Genomic DNA, 20906 nt, shown 5'->3' on the forward strand with positions numbered 1-20906 from the left:
TAGTAATATTATTAATAAGTAATAATATAATTTATAAGTAGTAATATAAATATTAAAAGCGTGTGATATAATACTTAAGATTTAGATTAACAAATTATTTTAATAATGCGAAGTGCTAAAGGTATTTTGTAATTGATTTTTATTGCAACTGACTTTAATTCACGGGCTGTTTTATAACCACGGAGTATAATGTATGTTTGTAACACGCAAAACGTTATTATTTCTATATATATTACATTCGTTTAAATACATTTTATAAATGTAAATACTCTTATGAAAATTAATACAAAATTAGATAAAAAATAATGGGACGAAGAATTCAATTATAATAATCATTAATTGGTCCACCTATTGACTGGGTAGCACGGGCGTCGGTTTCAAGCAAGCAACCTCAACATGCTCACTATCGCAACTTAGCAAACAAAGTATAACTTTTAAAAGTAAAGTTTGTAACATATTAATGCTCATGACTGTACAGACTAGCTCGTAAATTCTTAGTTCTGAACAACATTCTGTAAGAGTAATAAATTAAAATCAGAGAGTGCGAGGTCGACGTGAAAGATTAGTCACTTTACTGTCGTTTCTGATTTCTTATTGTATTATGAGTAAATTACTTAATTTATTTTAATTATCAATTGTTCCATCAATTGTTGTTGTAATTATCAACGGTGAAGAAGAACATGTTGATGCAACCTTGCATGCCTGAGAGTTCTTTAGAATATAACCTTGAAGGCATGTAAAGTCAGCGGCCAGCGTAGTGGACTCATGTCCTAACCCCTCCTGCATTTCGGGAGGAGAACGATGCCCAGCAATAGGATATCAATTGTTTTTTTATGATACTTAAGCACTAGCGGTAATTGAATGATATGATCCGAGAAGTGGTAAGTTGTATTAAAACGTTTGCCAGGATTTTTTAAATATTTGTAGTTATAAATTACTTTATAAATAACGTCATCTAGAAGTATACAAAAGTAATACTATCTTTTAATTCGTACTACTATCTGTATGAAGAGGAATAAGGCTGTTCATTAAGTTCTTGCAATTATCATTTACAGGCTTATTAATTCGTATTCACTGTGGAACGCATACACATTACTTAAACCACGAACATGAATCTCGGTTATTGTTAGGAAACAATGCGAAGATCGTTAAATTATACGCAAAACAGTACATTTTGAACGCTTAAGTGTCAAATGTACACCAGAAATATGGGCCGTACTAGGACGCCCAGTTATTTACACACCATAACACATACGATTCATATTTATGTATGACCGTCATACATGCTTTCGTTTCACTTCCTGGATCATTGTAGCCTTCACAAATTGAATAAACCGACCCACTATAAATCAGTAAGTTACCAAACAACCCCAGTGAATCAACTTTAAACTAATTTATTAACACCGAAGACGTTATTATGAAAGCCATTGAGTGGCTCAACAAACAGTTACTGGGGAACACAGGCTGTAACGTCATTATTTAGTCCAATTTGCAGAATTAGCTTGATAAATGTGTTTGAATTAGCGTTTTCGTAGACCGATGCGCGCGCCGTAGCCCGTAGCCACATCTACGAGTGCTACGGGCTCAGTGTTACCGCGCCGGTCGTGATTACCGCTACGGTCGCGTCGCGATTTAGATTCGTTTACGTATTGAAGAATCTTCGTATGATTTGTGGCAATATTTGTGATTGAGTGATAGTGGTGTGTGATAGTGTCAGTGAGGTTTTACAAGGTGAGTTACTTTCACGAGTTCCCTACAAAGTAACCATGTTATTAAGTGATTTCAGAAGGTTTTACTTTCATGTTTATCTTAACCGCCTTTTCCTTTTTTATTGTCGGTGCCTTGTTATTAAATATTTTTTATATGAAACGTATTCTAAGGTTGCAAAAATTGAGGAAAATTATGTTATTCGCGTTAGTATAAATTATGAAATGTGTAATATTTTTCGTGTCATACATGAATAAATAAAAATAATGTTTAGAATAAATAAAATATTTGTATTAAAAAATATATTAACAGACTCCCTTATCATTAAATGACTGCAAAAAAAACCTTAAAAAAATTATAAAGTAAAGAACCCTAAAATAAAATTTAAAAATAACAATCCTCGATCCCTGCGGGCCAAACCTTCGGCAAAATAAATGGAAATAAATATGAAACAAATACTAAACCACGTAAGAAGGAAATTAGATGTCTTCCCCTTATTGAATCCCGCGGAATCCCTCGGGGATCACAACACAGGTCCCAACAGTGGGGTTAGGGTAATAAAATTGATGTTGATGGGTAAGTTAGATGTAAAATTATTTTACCCCCTATTTTACGGTTAGTGCTTGTATTGAAATGTAAAGATATTGTGAAAAGATTTCTTTCGTTTAGGGATGGAGGGAAATGGACTGTTTAGTGAAAGATTGAGTTGTGATTATATATATTTTTATTTATGATTTTATGGATTCGAATACAGGTTAATATTATGGTTTGGTTTGAAGATGAAATTAGAAGTTTCAGGATTAGATAATTATTAATAGGTATGTTAATGTTACATGCTGTAGAATGTAATTATTATTTTCTATACGCAAAAACCTGTATATCGCAGTATTTCAGCTAGTCCTGTAATGTTTTGTGGAGGCTATGAAAGACGAGTGTTTAGTATTTTTTCGTTTAAATTTAGGCATAGTCCCGAAGCTTATAATATAAGAGTTTGCATTAGTGATGTTATAATGCATAGAGCAAACAGTAAAAATATACTAAAAACGCGATTGATAGATTTTGGAAGTAGGAATTTGAAATTATGTTCTTTCTAACGTGATAAAAAATGTGCAGTAATTATTTACAAAGCATTTTTTTAGCACAGTTGTCCTTCACGACTTTGAAAACATATTTAATTGTTATAAAAAAGAAAAGCCTTATTGCGTGTGAACGTATTTATGTTTTTCATTTATGAGGTGTTGACTGTAATAGCAGTTTTTAGACGTGCATTTTTTAACAGTAAATAATTATAAAATCTATCGGTTTGAACGTGAATAAGTGCGTCGATTTAGTTATTCTTTAAAGCTTTGCACACTCGTAGTAACTAAAAATGTATGAGCACCAATGTTTATAAGGGTTGCGGTTTTCTACGCCACGTGTTGTATTATAATCTTACGGTTTTAATACGGTACACGTGTACAGATAATATTGTAGTAACTGATTAATGATAATAATTCTCTATGGCGTTCAATCAAATCTAGAACTTTAATGTTTTTTTTTGTATTTATTTAATAATATTGGATCGTGACTTAGTAAACAACTGCCGCGCGGATCGATCTCTGTGGTTAAGCTACGCTTGCTGAGGTTGTTCTGTGGATGGGTTACCATCTTATACATATCGAGCTTCTGCATATTTCGGAAGGCATGGTTAATTTTCAAAAATCTTTGACGGTCGTTAACAGTAGTCACGCAAGCTTGAAAGTTTTAGAAAAAGTGTGTTGTGGAGGTCTGAAAGGCAGTCGCTTCATGTAAAATACTGATATTCAGCTACATCCGGTGAGACTGGAAGCCGACTCCAATATAGTTTGGGAGAAAGGTTAGGCTAAAAAAAATATAAATATTTTATGTCTTTCGACGAAACTTTAAACTTCAGTTTTGCAGCCGGTATTGCTTATAGTTATAAATAGGGGCAGTTAAAAGATCGAACCACCAAGTTCCCGGTACAAATCTAAGATATTACTTAGAAGTCCAAACTGCAAACTCCCGCGGCTTTATCACGAAACTTGGTTTATCGGTAGATCCGATTCCAGGCGGAATTTCTGATACAGAATTCAGACATTGAATTGGTTTCATCAAGGAATATCTTTATTTAGATATATATTTAAGTTATGTAATAACCTTAATTACCAGACACAATTTTAAATAGAAAAATATCGACTATTAGCTGACCTGGCAAACTTCGTATTGCCGAACAATCGATACATAAATATTGAATTTTTAAATGTCATGTATTTTGCAATGTTCTTTCCCTAAGAACTATACTCGTACTTCAAGAAATATAAAAAAAAATGCGTAATCGGTTCACAACACAATTAGCGATTCATTTTTTATTATAGACTAGCTGACGTCCACTGCTCTGATTGCATTAGTGTTCTTTGTAAAAAAAATCCAACGCTGCCTCTTAAAATATTAAATGTCTTTTTGCTCAATCTTAAATTGACTTGTTAAGCTGTTCTATGATAAACGATCAAAAAGACCTCATACTCAAGCAGTGGATCTTAAACATGCAGAACCTATTCCTTAAAATATGTTTTTTACTATAACTACTACATATTATAACTAACAACAGAATTTCTTACAGGCTTTTACTTTCGTTATTAATACCTATTTAGCAAATTCCTTATATTTTCACCAATCTAAAAACAGATTTTGGTCCCATAGCTTAATCATTACGATATGTTCGTAATATTATAAGTAACGTATATTTACCAAAAGGGGTAAGCAGTTGTCCAACAAAACCGTCTTCTATGCAAAGTGCGGTAACAAACAAGGCCCCTACTTTTGTAAATTAACATAAACAAACTCGAAGCATCAGTTGATGATTGATGCGAGTTATTCGGAAGGTAAGCCTTCAGTAAATGTGTTCGTTAATTAATCACGCGTGTCGTGGTCCTCTGTAAACGATACCTGTGTTACGTGAACAAATGGTAATGAGATTCTACGGAAAGGTGGAAAAGTTTGCTTTTGAAATGGGTTCGTTAGAAAGATTTGGGGTGTAAAGTTAGCAATTACTGGGTTTGGCCACGAATTTCAGATATCGATGGGTTATATATTATGTATTATGGTTTTGAGCGTTTTCGAAGAAAATATAACTTAAAGCAATAAGGGCAAGCCTTGAGCATTTGATATGAGTGTGCCTTTTACATGGGACTAACATTGTTATCGGGGAAACATGGGCGTATTCCATACATTTCTGCCTAAATCTTCGGGTCAAACAGGCGTGATATTATGTGTTTATGTATGTCGATTGAAGGTTGACCATTGACCGTATTAGGTTAGGTTGCCTGGGCTTTTTCCGCACTTAGCCTCCTAGTTGGGCCTTTGTGCGTGTATCTACCCTCATTGACCGTATTACAAATAAAGGCAACTTATCGGAAATATGCATAAATTATTTCATGTAGTACAGAATTAAGTGCAAAACCAAGAAGAAAATGCGTTTAAAGGGAATCTATGATCTTATTTACCTCCCATCAAAATTGATTAATTATGAAATTTTCTCTAATAATTTCAAAACCTTCTGCTCTATATTAATAAGACTACAAATAATAAGCGTAAAATTAAAAAATACAAACTAAGTAAAATTACAAAACACGTTTTACATTCTCTCCTTTACGTTCTACTTAAAAATACTATGTTACTTGTCTCCTTAAAATTCGGGAAAAGTCACTCGAAAGAAATAAACATTATTTTTACAGACACAATACAGGCAAAGCCAGTTGTACAAGTTAACTTATAAAAAACTTTGTAGTAGAAATAAAATGCAGTGTTTTAAACAACAAAGTTTTTGAAGAGGTAATATCTATCTACTTAGTTCTTTAGTGTGAGGAATACTTTGTATTTTGAATAAATAAAATTGTGGACTCTGGTCTAGTGGTCGTTGAAGAGTTTAAAGTCACAGCTTCAAGCTTAAAATGAGGTTAGTCGTAATCGACTTGATTTGTTTCATATATGCTATTAAGAAAGTCTTTTTGAGTTTAGTCTTATATATGTTACTGTAAAAGCCCGAACGGTGGTAAATCCTAAGATTTTCCGGTATAACCTAAGATTTACCAACTCGCAATGGTAAAAGTCCGAACAATTATTTTATTTCGAACTTTTACCTATATTCACTTGATGATGTCGAGATGTCGCCGGAGCCCCGCTTCGCGGGGCTCCTCCTTCTGGGTGGTATCCATGTCGCTTTGCCCAAAACTCCTTCTTTATAACTATGTCACAATATATAATTATACCGTGAAATAGTTATAAACATAGTTATGAAGGAGGATTTTTTTATATATCGTAACATAGTTTTTAAACTCTGGCTTGTTCGGACTTTTACCATTGAGAGTAGGTAAATCTTAGGTTTTACCGGAAAATCTTAGGATTTACCACAGTTCGGGCTTTTACACTAACATATATATATAAATAAAATGTTTATATATCTGTTATTTAATTGTAGATTTAGTGTATTACATAAAGGTTGTTTAGAGCGGTTTCGAAAAATTTAATTACATGCTAGCCACTACTTTTTTGTACATTCATAAAAATACGTTGATATCTTTATGAGTCTTTGATAAATTTTAGTTGCGTTATTTTTCTATAGAAGCAGAAAAAAATATTATGAAAAGCTTTGCATGCAACGTTCAACTGATATAACTACTTGTATCTCAACTAGGCATACTTTAAACTATCTTTTAATACTCTGATGCCTGAAAATTATCTTTGAAAACTTCAAAAATTTGCGTAAAACAAAGCCTCAGAAGTAAAATAGCAAAATAATTCCACGCAAATACACAGCAAAAGAGATTAAAACAGAAACTAATTTGAGCGAAATCTTAAAATAAATCCACATTTGCTTACACGCTTACGCATAGCCTTAAAGAAAATACTCTTGTAATTTTATTCTTATACTTATTTAACGTCCCTAAGGCTTGCATAATTTAGTTTCGTGAACCTTTCAGCCGTGCCTTGACAAATGGCCTGTAGTTCAATACATCTTTGTCACACGATAGAACTTTACTTGAATTGTGACACGTTAGGTGCATTGATATAGTTATTCGAGATTTATTGGTGTTTTGGTACTTTATAATATTTATGCGAGATAAAAGTAAGAGGTTTTAATTGAGTTAAGTTTGAATGGCAAGCAATGATAATGTTTTTGAAGAATTTTGCAAAGCTATTATAATTGTGGCATTGGATATGATGCGCTCTATCATCGAATGGAACAACATTAAATTTACGTTATAGTGTTTACGATTCTTTGATGTTATTTTAAATAGGTTTTTAAAAAAGCATCGAAATAACGCTTTTAGCAGGATAATAACGCGATCATGTGTATTTATTTTTCTTTCACTTGCCTTTCTCGTAAGCTTATTGCAATAGCAGAGCAAACTTAAGTAGTAATTATAATTATTCAATTAATCCCGTCTAGAATTAAGCAACACAAGAAGTATTACGAAGCTAACAAAAAGTGCGCCAACGTTCTTTTAAACCCAGCATATCAGTAACGGCACGACCATACAAGCAATTCCCAGTACACACTACATAAACTTGTCACCGTGCCATGTTAAAAAGCAGTCTATTGGCAACTGCAGGCGTTAAAAGATGCATTTGACTGTGAAATCCAATAGCCCCTGTATGTACACGAAAAACTATTACGAATTTATCCTTCATTCCTTTTTGTTGCTACGGGATTTTGCGTACGAAACGAACAGATCCAACGGCCAGCGTTTAGTCGACAACTAGGTTTATAGGTTTTAAACCAAGCCTGGTTTCATTGATGTTTCGTTTTTGTAAAGCGAGTTATAGGTACTCAGAGCGTTGTATAGATATTTTTATTGGACTATTTCACAGCTCGGCGTTTTAGTGGAAGCGATCATCGTAGTGGTGGAACTTCTATGCGTAGTGAAAAAATCTACGGTGTTTAATATTCGTACATTTATAATCGTCTGAAATCTATTTTCAAAATAAATATTATTAAACTAACAGACATTAAACTGCAGTCGGTCGTAAAAGTTCTATTTTCCATTTTTTGACAGATGTTCTAGTGTCATGTAATAGAGTCGACTGTGAAACCACGTTACAGACATTATTTTCTACATTTTCATCAGAACCCATTGTTCCGTGTAAGAACAACAAACAATAATTTTTACCCATTTAAACAAATTGTCGATCGAATTACATCGACCCGTGACCACGGTCAATGTAATTCGATCGAAACGTCGGGTGAATATATAAGGTATTCTAACCTTTAATTTTCAATCGCGATTAAGACCCGTTACATTATAATATTATGTGTACAAGTCGCGACAGTTTTAAATCGTTAATATTATATAGTAAGATCATAAATAACATTACGTTTTAACCTTCCGAGAAACACCACACGGACTTCATACGTTTGTTGTTGATACGGGCCAGGGAGTCACCGATCACTGTATAATTGTTACATTTCAGAGACCACATGCCAATTATCACTGCGTTTGACAACCGTAGCACGTGTGTACGTCTGACTGACTTGCGCTGATGTTGTGCTCATTATTTGTTCTGTTTATTGGTTTTTACTGAACTGTACAGGTGTATATTCATAATGTTAAATCGGTTGTTACTGAAGTTTTAATAACATCAAGTGTTTAAAGTAGTCCATGGGCAAAATTATTAATAAAAACAGGGTGTCCTGAGAACTGTCATTTAAATACCTACAAAATGGGGAAGGGAACTAGCTAATTTTTCGTGTATGCCAGCGGTTTTATGTGTAAAAAAAACTTTGGCAATAAAGTTGAGTTAATCTTTCTGTACATCAATGATTATTGTTAATCTTAGATTGATAAAAGGAAAAGCAATAAAAAACACCAACCAACTATTATCACCAATCAGCTACTATAGGAATGAACACTTTAAACAGCCATTGTTCAAAATATACTTAAAAATATACTTAAAATTCCGACTGTACAGCTGTTTAAACGTACAATACTAAACATTCCACATAGGCTAATAAATGTCTTTTTTGGTACTACAAACCATACAAAAACATCCCAGCTATTTGAACGTCTCTTTGACATCTTTACATCGGTCAATATAATATCCTTAATCACAAAAGTAAGCAAGCTGATGTCTATAGATAAGGCCTACAAGGCATACAAAACTGAAGTATCAAAGCGATACTAAACATACTTTCTTAAAGAACGCTCCAAATGTTTTCATGACGAAACTCGTCAGAACTTTGTCTGCGGCCAGTTGTGAGCAACTTTTCGACGGTGTTACAAAAATTATAAATGTAGGTCGCTATAGCTGAGGAAATTGCTGCTTTGGGAAAAATATGTTTTTCGGTAGTCTTTAGCTGGGTCAATTAAAGAGTGATTTTTATTTGGTGATTGTAGTCGTGATTTAGATAATTGCCATTTGAATTTCATTGCGTACTAATAGTTGCTATAATCTTCGTGTATAATCACATTAATTTGAGAAAATATTGCCTTTGAAATACGAGTGACTGGAATTAGTGACCTTTGTGTCACAATCAAAAATATCGTATTTCGAGTGGTTTTTAAGCCCAAACATATTTTCTTAAACTCTTTATATCAAAGTCAAATAATCGATGCTTCAGTTTTTCCATTACATGGCAAATCCTTAACTATTGTACCGCATACAAATCTCTTCTTACATAAATGTACGCCAGGTTATGAAATTATTTTAATTTTAATATTATTTTATCCCGTGTTTCCGAAGCGATCATTAATGAAATTCTGTTTAATATGTTTTTTACTTTACAAACGAATGCAACAGAATTTTAATAACAGTTTGCTCGTCCAATTACAAGTTATTGACTTTTACGATTAAAGATAAATTGTTGATGACTCCTGTCAAGAGCACGGCTTTGATGACGATGTGATTAAACACAGAATGCGTTTTAATGATTGAAAAATAATTACAATAAATAATTTAAAAAATAATGAATAGTTTTTAAATTACAAACTGAATCATAAAACTTTGTTATTAAACGACTGAAGTAAGAGGGCGGTTCTCAAACAGTAGCTCAATTCTCTATTACTATCGACCTGTCATCGAAAAATTTTGTATGAAAATCTGATCAGCGCCTTTGACGGGTGTCGTAGGAAATATTTTGACAGTACGTTTTAAATGTCAAAATTTCGATAGCTAGTCGGTTGTCGATAGTGGTAGAGAATCGCGGTACTGGTCGGTATGTTTTATTTTAACATCTTCATCTTTTCTTTCTTATATACAAAAATGAATCGCCAAGATGCGCAAAACTCAAGATCGACTCCACCAATTCAATTTATTGTTTTTGTCAAATTGTCTTTAAAACACGAAGAGGTTCTTTTGGAGAGTAAAAAATTAAATAAAATGTTAAGAAAATTCGTGAGCGGAGATGAGCGAGTCAGCTCATTACTTCTAAAATAAATGGGTGATAGCCATTTTGCCCATAGTTTTATATTTTTTATATACGTCTACGTTACCTGGATTTAAAAAAAAACTTGAAATCGCGAGAAATCTCTCTCTATTTCGACTAAGTTGTTATCAATTCCTATCGTCATTCGGACCTACCTTAATGCACCTAACATCAAAATATCTATTAAACAACTACAAAAGCAGGAGTGCACTCTATAACTAATATGAAAGATGTTCGATAACGGAATCGTGTGTCCTATCAACCATCTTTGTCCATTGTTTCCGCTAGACAGCCCGCCTTTTGTGTCCGCACTCGAATCAAGAGATGTTAGATGGTTTGAAGTTCAGTACATAAAGTATTGGTATATTTGTATGTTTATGTTGCATTGTAGATTGGAATCTGTGGAGTGGAGATAAGGTTGTTTGTTGTAATCGGTTACTAAAAGATTGGTCTGGATAAAGTTTGTTTACAGTCCTAGTAACTACTGCTAATATTAAATGTCGCGTCCATGATTCGTCTAGAAGGCAAAAGTCCATGGTTTTTTGTTTTTTTATGTTTAATCTGTAAAGATTCGATAAAATCAATGAAGACGTCAATCATATCAACTCGTACTAACGCGAAAATTATGCATTACTTCATTGCCTGACCGGAATTCTTAAATATTATGTTTAACAAGTTGCGCGATTTCCTGAAGTTCGATTTTTTACACGAGTATTAGCTTTTGACATTTAAAATAATGTAAAGAAAATTGCTGATCAGTTTTACATACAATATTGTCTAATATCTCGAGATAGGCATATAGTGGTAGGAAATTAGACTATATCGGATGGTACTACGGACTACAGGCACACCAAAAAAAAAATTGAAAGTCATTAATATACGTTCACCTTGTTAACTTATTTCTTTACGTGTATAATATACAATAATATACATGCACTACAATATTATGTTGGTTGTTGTCGAGAGTAGGTACCTCAGATGCTGACACAAGAATACTTTGAGAGAGCTCTCTTAGCGTTTCCTTTGGCGTTTGTGTTTTGTTTTAATGTTTGATGCAATTTTTGAAGAGTTCTGTAATTGTCGTCTATGAGTAGCGACGGTAGCGCGACGACAAATTTTGATAATTTATTGTAAAATTCGTAGTTTACTTTAAAATATACACTTAAATATGTTTTTGGGACCATATTCTATATTGATATAAGAACTTGAGTAGAACATAAATTCCTAATATACGTAATAAGGTTTGATTTTTACTTAGCCTGCTGTTGAATACTGAATTATACCCATACTGAAAAATCCTAAGGAAAGTTGTAGTATCTTAACTTTGGATTTTTCTCGTAAATAAATCAGATAACTTTAGCCAGATTTACGGATATAATCGCAACTTTTATCAACGCATTCAACACAGAAGCGATTTCCCATAACATTTAATAAGACAACCCATCAAAAACCAATGTGCAGTTCAAAGATGGGGTGTCCTGAGCGTGTGTTAAAGGGCGGACGTTACATGTTACGGCTCGTTTGCATGCATTTTTAACTCGAGAGCCATTCAACCACGACGCGTACTCGTTACCGACGGAATGGAGTCAAGGAGGAGGTAGTTGTTCAAAATAATTAGGACTTGTCTCTAATATACCGCTGTTTTTGGATGGATGAGTGTGTGGGGAAGTTTTGGTGGTTGCTAGGTGAAGGTATGCAAGGTAGAAATGAAATTTGTTGGTATAACAGCGAACAGTAGTTAAATGAGTCTCGAGTACGTTTTAATGGGTTCTTGTTTGAATTGATCGTGCGGATTTTAAAAAAACGAACTTTATCTATACGATAAACCTCTGAAAAATTACAAGGGTCACTCGAATTATTAAAAAAGCTGAATGATTTTGAATCATCTATAGTACAGTTTCACAGAAGACAATATAATATCTTTACAGACTTACCGTTTCATTTCATCTTCCACATATTCTTACAAGTCAAAGTCAAATATGTTATATTTTATTGTTAAGATTTTTACTTTATTTACTTCTATACACTTATATGCACGTAATTTCCACTATTCTAATACTTTATTTACATTCATAAATTCCAACTAAGGTGCAAGTAATTTCCAATTTTCAATGTCCTTCTTCCTCAATCATACGCTCATACATACATTCCATTCAACTTTTCACACTGTTAAACTCCAAAAAATAACAGAATATAACATAAGTATCGTCATTACACGCCTAAGCTAGTACTTACATGTATACAATTGCAGGCGGCGCAGATAAAAGCTTGCTCCGAACACAAAAGGTGCCGACACTCTTTGTGCAGCCGATACAGCGACAAATGATGTGTCGTGCGTTTTGTACCGCACTGTCGAGTTAATCGTGTGTTTACTAATGTTTTAGTCAAGGAAATATAGAACTTAAGACTGTGTTGTTTAGATTTATTTCTTTAATTAGGACCTTCCTCGAATATATCCGCTTAGCCTTTGTTCCAAACTATGTTGGAGTCGGCTTCCAGTCTCACCGGATGTAGCTGGATACCAGTGTTTTACATGGAGCGACTGCCTATCTGACCTCCACAACCCAGTTACTTAGGTATTAACACGATACCCTTCGGTAAGACTGGTTGTCAGACTTTCAAGCTTCTGACTACTGTTAACGACTGTCAAAGATCTTCGAAAATGACAGCCGGGACCCACAATTTAACGTGCCTTCCGAAACACGGAGGAACTCGATATGTATAAGATGGTCACCCATCCACGGAACAACCTCGGCAAGCGTAGCTTAACCTCAGAGATCGATCCGTGCGGCTGTTGTAAACTAAGCCACAAGCTCCTCGAAATAGTTAATCAATTTATGAATGTATCATATGAAATATTTTTTGACATTTACGGTTAAGCAATTTGTTAACCGGTCGTACCGGTTTAAGGGAGAGGAGGTTATATGATCATCCTAATATAAAAATCATTTCCGTGAGTATCTGCTTAGCTCTTTTCATAAGGCTCTACCCCTTTTTCAAGCTAGTGGTAGATTCAGTAATTGTAATTGTCAACATTTGGCCTGAATAAATACATGATTTTGATCACCTTGTGTTTACTTATCGTTGTAAGCTCATGTGTACTTTTAAATTGCACGTAATAGTATATGTATTTAGTTACATAAACAGTTTTGTAAAATGTTAAGTTTATTTTAGTCACTGATAGCGAAAAAATGAGCAGTTATTCCCTAATAATTATTTAAAATAAAGTGATACTTATATTCGTCTTATAAAATACATCAAAGAACCAAACCGAAATAACGAAAACAAAACAAAACCAAAGCTTTATATTTAAGGAAAAACAAATTAATTATTTCCCTTGTTAATAACTCAAGAATAAAGTACCTCTATGTGCAATTTTAAATTATACACTCAAACGGGAAGAAGGAAAACGTTACATTTCACCTGACTCACTTTACTTGGGGCGTAAAGAAATATACAATTTCATGAAAAGAAAAATTATTGGCCTAATTTTTCCTTTTTGTACAATAAAAAGGTATTTATAATGTAATTCGATGCGCAGTGGTTAGAGCAGTTGCGGCACAAGGTTAAGGGTTCGATTTACACAAGTATTTGTAGGTTGTATGCTCTTGAAATAGTTGTTTCGAGTGTTTATTTTGTGGTTGAAAAATAAGTTGCAGTGTACAATAAAAAATTGGAATTATTTGTAAAAAAATAAATACATAGTTATGTATAAATGCTTAAGTCTGTTATTTCTTCTCATGTAATCTTCCGAGCTGATTAACATCATTCTAAGTTCAAGGATAAATACAAACTTTAGGTTCAATCACTGACTACTTTTCACAAAAACAGGCTAAATACGAGCGAAGTCAGGAGGATCAACTAGTGTAAAATAAACGCTTAAATGTAAACAAATTAGGTCGTCTAAAGGTTCATTGTTTTTGCGCCTAAAGAATATAAAATAGCAATAAAAACTACCCAATGGCTGTAAAGTAACAATTTAAAACGATTGAGTGCGTATTTATTTAGATATTTCGATCTTTTCGAAAAGTTCTCGAATCATTGACCTTGAAACGAAAATAAATAAAGGTATCGTTAAAATAAATATCGAAAGATATTTTTATTTATAAGTAATTGTTACTTTGCGTTCTTTACGCTTTTGTGTCCTTTGAAACAGTTTTTAAATAACCTTTTATTGATTAACCGTAATGATGAACGGGATATTTAAAGACTACGTACATTATACATACCTAGTACTTTTACTCCAAGCCAGTTACCAATCCTAGGTTACTAAATGATCAGTAGTTGAAGCCAAATTTGGCTTGGACACCCCATGAACGGGTAGGTTTCTTTAAATTTTTTTTCAGTAGCTCGATTTTCTACTACTGTCGACTACCGACAACCGACTTGTCATCGAGAAATTTTGTATGAAAATCTGATCAGCGCCTCTGATGGGGGTAGTAGGAACTATTTTGGCAGTACATACTAAATGTCAAACTTTCAATACTCGACAATACCGACTGTACATAATCGCGCTACGTACCAACGCATTAAATAATTTTAGTTATATGGCAAATAGACGCTATAGGTCATCGAACGCATTGATTAATTTCCATACTAAGTCGACCGCTAGAAATACCTAAAATAAATTTATACACGCATATCTAAATACATAATTTACCCCATAGGGTGTGCAGTGACCATCAACAACGTCACTTGTTGCGTGCTAAACTTACTAAAATTTATACTAATATTATAAAGCTGAAGAGTTTGTTTGTTTGTTTGAACGCGCGAATGCTACGACGGAGCAGGGTACCAGTAAAAATGTTACAAAAACGGGAAAAATTATGACCTATTCTCTTTCATGTGACGCAAGCGAAGTTGCGCGGGTCATATAATATAAATAGTACCTCATTATAATATTGCCCAAAAACTTTCATTCTAATTAGGTAATATTAAATTTTGTTTTGAAAATAAACGTTATGTTTGTTCGACCCTCTGCCCTTTGCTTTATTCGCCTTTTAACCCTCTACCTTATCTTCTCTTGCATGTAATTTTATGGACTTTGTATCATAACATTGCGGCTATTTTAGGAATAACGGAGGAGGTAGGCAGATTTTTATTTACGCCCACATTAAGCTATCATTGCTTTTTTATATAATTATAATACTATTAATTTTAGGATTTTTAGGCCAGTAGAACCACAACTAATATTTTTGTTCATTAAATCATGCCTGTTATAGGCGAAAGTGTCTGAGATACACCCGAGTTTCACCGTTCACAAAACTAACCCAACGTAAAAGGGGGCGAGTCCATTACCATATGCTCGGCACTTTACCTAACTCCGGGCTACTATTGAAAATATTCTAATACATATAAAAAATACTCTACAACAGTATCCCGATCTAGGAATCGGACACGCTACTTCATGATAGACAGTCATATACATTACCGTCGTTACAGTTAAAGACAATTGTTCTCTATTAAACTGGATACTGTTTAAAATTTCGCAAGGAAAAGTTCCGTAGATTCATAAAGAGCTCACAAAGAGTCGCGAATGGTTTTGTTCAACTCTGTCCATTGTGCTCTGACCTATTGTTATTAAATAGAATAAGCTAGTGTCACTCGTGATGTACTATGTCGATTGACTGCCGTTTTTTTCACTGTGGGGTAAAGGTTTGTATTGACTTTGAGGCTTTTAGGGTAGACATATGTATATTTCTATCAAAGCCGAATAGAAATCATTTAAGAAGAGTAATAGCTCCTACATAGCCGGGCTGTGTTTCTTCTTTTGATAGCTATCATATTAAATGAAGAAGTTTGACGTTCTTAAAGAATTTCCGAAAAACTAAAGTAGGAAAGTCAGAGTTGTCAGTCCTTTGTTCCTCAGAGTTACTTATCAGAGCAAGGCAGGCCACATAATTATTTGTCCGTAAGCGAGTCGATAATTCAGGTTGATAGAGATTTGTATGAAAATCGACCGAACGTACGCAGCAATGTCGAAACATGCATCTAGTAATAAAATAAAACATCGAAAGTTTAACTGATTTATATGAAAAAGCAATAGCTCTGTTTTAAATGTATCCAAAATGTCAGGCGAATAAAAAATTGACAATAAAATTTGGACGTGTGATAGAGGCATGGCAATTTCGAAAAATATTTTCACGCTGTGCCGAAATAAAATAATACACGATATTTTAACAACTTCTACGTATTTCATAAATAGTATTTCACTGGGATTACTAAGAAATGTAAATAAACCTTTGACGCCTATGTTTTTATTTTAATGGAGTTTAAATTAATAAAGTTTATTACACGAAAATTATTTAATTTATATGTTAATTGAGGAACGTATTGTAAAAAAGAAGTAATTTAAAACAAGGTTGAATTATAAAATGATTTAGATGACCAAAATTAGTGAACAAAATTGTTCTCGACGAAATAAAAGAAGAACTTTTTCTTTAATACATTTGTTCTTTAAATAGTCAATGGCTACAATAAATATTGGGCAAAATTGGCAGTTTTTTCTTGAAAACATAGGCTTACTAAGCCGTTTCGTGAGGCTATCGAAAGGATTTACTTCGTACAAGAAACTTTTATCAAGGCTAACAGATATCTTGGACAATATTAGCACTTCTTGTCAAACCGAATTGTCAGAGCGTGGAACAAACTTCCAAAGAATGTAGTCGAAGCTGAAACTGTCAATCAATTCAAAAATAGACTGGACAAATATTTGTTTAATGAATGATTACATCATAGTGAATTACCAGGATACAGGCATTAACCAGTTGTATGCAACTGCATGCCTGCTAATAAATAAATAAAATAAAAATAATAAATAATAATATTGTGTACATTACAAATATTATTATGTGTCATTTTTCACAATTTATCTTTACTTATTGCGTACATCGATGCTCTGTTTTATGTCAATCTGATCATCGATGCTCTGATATTTAGATGTGAATTATTGATATTGATATAAGTGGGACAAATCTTTGTGTATTTGTGAGCAATTACGATTCGTTGCTGCTCCAATTTTGTATTGCGAATTATAAACGTATTTCGCTTTTTGGATTTGAATCAGATTTTGTTTGATTTTTTGTGCAAATGTTCGATATATTGTGTATTTGATCATAGTCTACGGCCATGCAATGGTCTAATGATAATCATCAAATACATAATACTTCTGAAATAAATTTACATTTTGCTGTAACCTACAAGAAACCCATCTACATAAGTACATACGTATCTACATACTTACAATGTCACTGAGCTTAGTTACAGTAATGACCTGTTACATATTTTGTTTGTATGATTTGCTCGAAAGGAATATATTTCATAGTAAAAGGTTATTTAAAATGGTATCAACACGAGGTCGGAAAAAGCTAGCATCGTTTATTGCACTGGTGTGCGTAATATACGCGACAATGAGTTCGCATCAGTTTCAAATACTCTGTGTTGTATAACGGTGGCGATTGTCTTCAAACAATTGAGATTGCACCGCAGCAAAAACTTTGTTATCAGTGAAACTTAACATAAGTTTGGATTATAACGGTTGAGAGAATCTAACTAAACTTTTGTTTATGTTAGTAGAGTAGTAGAGAGTTAGAATTTGGGACAAATATAACAATAATAATAAAAAAAACATACTCACAATTATTTTTAATATTTATAAAAAAAAAATGAAATCTGGCAGTAAAAATAATCTGTCGTGTGTGTACCGTTACCGAGAATCGAACACAGTATCCTTTGAAACGCAGTCAGATACACCACAGTCTTGACCTCAGTGGTTTGTCTAAGCGAACCATTAGGATATCACGAGTTCAAAAATTACAGCTGCAGGAGCTTAAATTACCCATATAATCAATCAATCAATCAGCCTATCGCAGTATACTATAAAAATACATACGAATTAACGCAAGTCACTAGTGCCTTGACTAGTTTTTTTCAACGTTTTGTCACAGGCCACCTGTGACCGCAGGCTATGTATCACGCCACGAGAAATGTGTGGATAGTTTTCATTGTTTATATCTAAACTACTTAATAACAACTCTTCAACGTTAGTAACAAAACAACTACTTATTATCTTCAGTGAGATAACAGGTAGCCATTTCGCAAACAATGTAAGCATAATTTAAGTTTTACACTCAGTTTCAACCCTCAACCGACTGTCCTGAGACCGTTGTACAGGTTTAGATTCAACATTATTACATCTTGAACTCCTTTGTGATTTTTTACCTTTTGTTGACAATTGTAGAGTAAAATGTAAGGCTAAGGTTTTTTAGAAGGTAAGAGTTTGGTGACTTTATTTAGAGCGGTGTTCTTTTTAAAGGTTTAGTAATTAAATTATTGTGCAAGATGGTTATTATTAAGCTCACTTATGTTTGTGCGTTAAATACATGACAGCAAGTGTGATGTTTTATTTATTGATTTATTTTACTTTAAAAGCATTGTTAGAGAAAAAAAATCGTTAAAGTTATGGTATTCCAATATTTTAGACGCCAGACGCACAGCTCATCTTTCCTGAATGTGTCGCTTGCATAACTACTGATATAGGGATACCTTAATCTGTAACATCAACTCTCAACATCCAGTTGAGTTATATGTTAGTCCTAAAAATCGAAATTCATATTTTCATCTCCGCATTGTATTATGCCAAATGCAGCGAAAAGTAAAACGGACCGACAGATTTTGATCCTCAACAAATAATCATGTAAATTGAGTATTGCGGTCTCAGAAACACTCAACATTTTCCTTCCGAGTCACATTTTCTTTGTCTTGCATTGTCCACGTGTTTTCACGAAGATCAGATAGAGAGCAGTTCGTAACTCCACTTCACTCCAGCCCTTTCAATTGTCTCAAAATGTGTGCCCGGAATTCCTGCACTTGTTTCGTACAAGGTGGCTAAACATACATTGTACGCATACATTTACATTTATTCCACATAAGAATGGAAATGAAAGGGGTTTCATTTTATTGAGATTTTGTTAGTCACAGTTGATGGGTCTGCAACCAAGTTGCTGCAAAAGTACGCGATCCCTCTGTGTGTTTTACTAGGGATTTGTTTTGGATTGTGGATGGTATCTTCGTATGGCTTTGTTTGGTTGAAGTTCGGAGTTTCGGGAAGATTGTAACGGGTAATTGACGTTGAATAGTCTGTTTCAATGTTTATACTTGGGAAGTAAGGACTTCGTGTTTTAAATTTTCTTGTTGTTTTTGAATTAAGTTAAAACTTAAAGCCTTGTATTTAGACCTTTAATATTTAAAGCTATGGGACAGAAAATCTAAAACCTAGTGTTAATAAGTCGTAAAATGTCTGTCCTAAATTCTATTAAGTAAACGTATTTCAGTACATATCTAAGTAACTTAAACCACAGAAGTAAATCCTATGAAATGTAACCACGATTCAAATGCACCTGCACTACAACTGACCGCTAAACCAGTTATAATTCTACATGAATACAAACTTACACTAAGTTAAACTCAAGATTACTACCAACTTGGGCAGTGCTTAATTCAATTCTAAGCACGACTGTACGAGCTAAGTGCGATCTAAGCAAGGTTTAAAACTTACATCTGGATGTAGGATTTCTGTAGATTATATTGCAATTTAAGTTTGATTGAGTTCAGGTTGATCGGTACTACGAATGTTGGAGTTGTGTGGACCTTAAGACTAGCTAAATTACTTTGATAATTTGACTTAGAAAGAGTTAATTTAGAGCTTACAAAGATTTTTATTACAACGTCAATTAGTAGAATAAAACACTGTCCAAAGTGTTGGCCAAGCTTAACATTTGTCTAAAGATGATACTGCTTGTATATCTCCTTGCGTTCGATCATAAAACGAATGGCCGTGAATTTGAAAATAAAAGTTAAGCATTTCATTCATTCATCATTGCGTGGAACTGTTTCTCGAAATAAAAACAACTTCTTTTATTAATTTAGGCTGTAAATTGTCGGGGTTAATACTCGTATCTGGCGTTCCTGAGGCAAGGGAAGTTTGGAAGATCATACGAAGTAACGTTTTTTAGTCTCTGCTCACCCCTTTGATATAAAGGCGTTATTTTATGCATGTATGTAAATTCTCTGAATGCCAAATCCCAATGCCAAACTTTTGCATTATTGAGATTCAAACATATATTTTTTTCTCATTTTATACGTTTTAATACAGTAATGATATCTACCAACATCTACACAAGTAATAATTCACTCCAAACCAAAAAAGCATCACAAACAATTTCATTAAGCAAACACTTGGCAGCGTATAAGTTGTTCTTCACTACACGAACATAAATTCACGGTTAATTGGGCTTTTTGCTTGAACCGGTGCAATCACAGCCACTGGCGTTTAGTAGGGAATGCTTTCTATTGAAGAGAACGTTTGTATTACCGCCGGCTTTTACGGTGTACGACGGAAACGAGTTGTTTATGCTTGATTTGAATAGTTGTTTAGTAATTATTATATGGTTTGAGTATATATTATATATATTTATATGTTTGTTTTAGAGTTTTTTTGTATATTGAATATTGACCACACATTTTCTTACAAAACGTCCTTTTTCGAAAGTAAGTACTCTCGTAAGGTCATTGATTCTGTTATTTCTTTTAAACGTTTCTCCTTAATTTTATACTGTAATATGGATTCTATAAGTGTGATTACGTGAACAAATATTGTTCATAACGAACATGCCCAAAACTCATTAGTAGCCGTTTGAAGATATTTAACACTTTAATTCCGAAAAAGACTACATAATGATAACTAAACACAGCGACATATGTTTCTAAGCATCACACA

The 20906-nt window shown here is 33.4% G+C and overlaps 1 protein-coding gene across 1 annotated transcript in view; it reads left to right on the forward strand.

Annotated features, from left to right (window-relative positions):
* Positions 1-1596: 1596 nt before the first annotated feature.
* The window catches only part of LOC142972790 (uncharacterized), a 293932-nt gene continuing 274622 nt past the window's right edge, over positions 1597-20906 (forward strand). Inside the window, exon 1 of the mRNA XM_076114087.1 lies at positions 1597-1731. The gene's annotated coding sequence lies outside the window, so the exon portion shown is untranslated. The remainder of the gene's footprint in view (positions 1732-20906) is intronic.

The sequence above is a fragment of the Anticarsia gemmatalis genome, chromosome 5, assembly GCF_050436995.1.
Source record: "Anticarsia gemmatalis isolate Benzon Research Colony breed Stoneville strain chromosome 5, ilAntGemm2 primary, whole genome shotgun sequence".
NCBI classification, from domain to species: Eukaryota; Metazoa; Arthropoda; class Insecta; order Lepidoptera; family Erebidae; genus Anticarsia; species Anticarsia gemmatalis.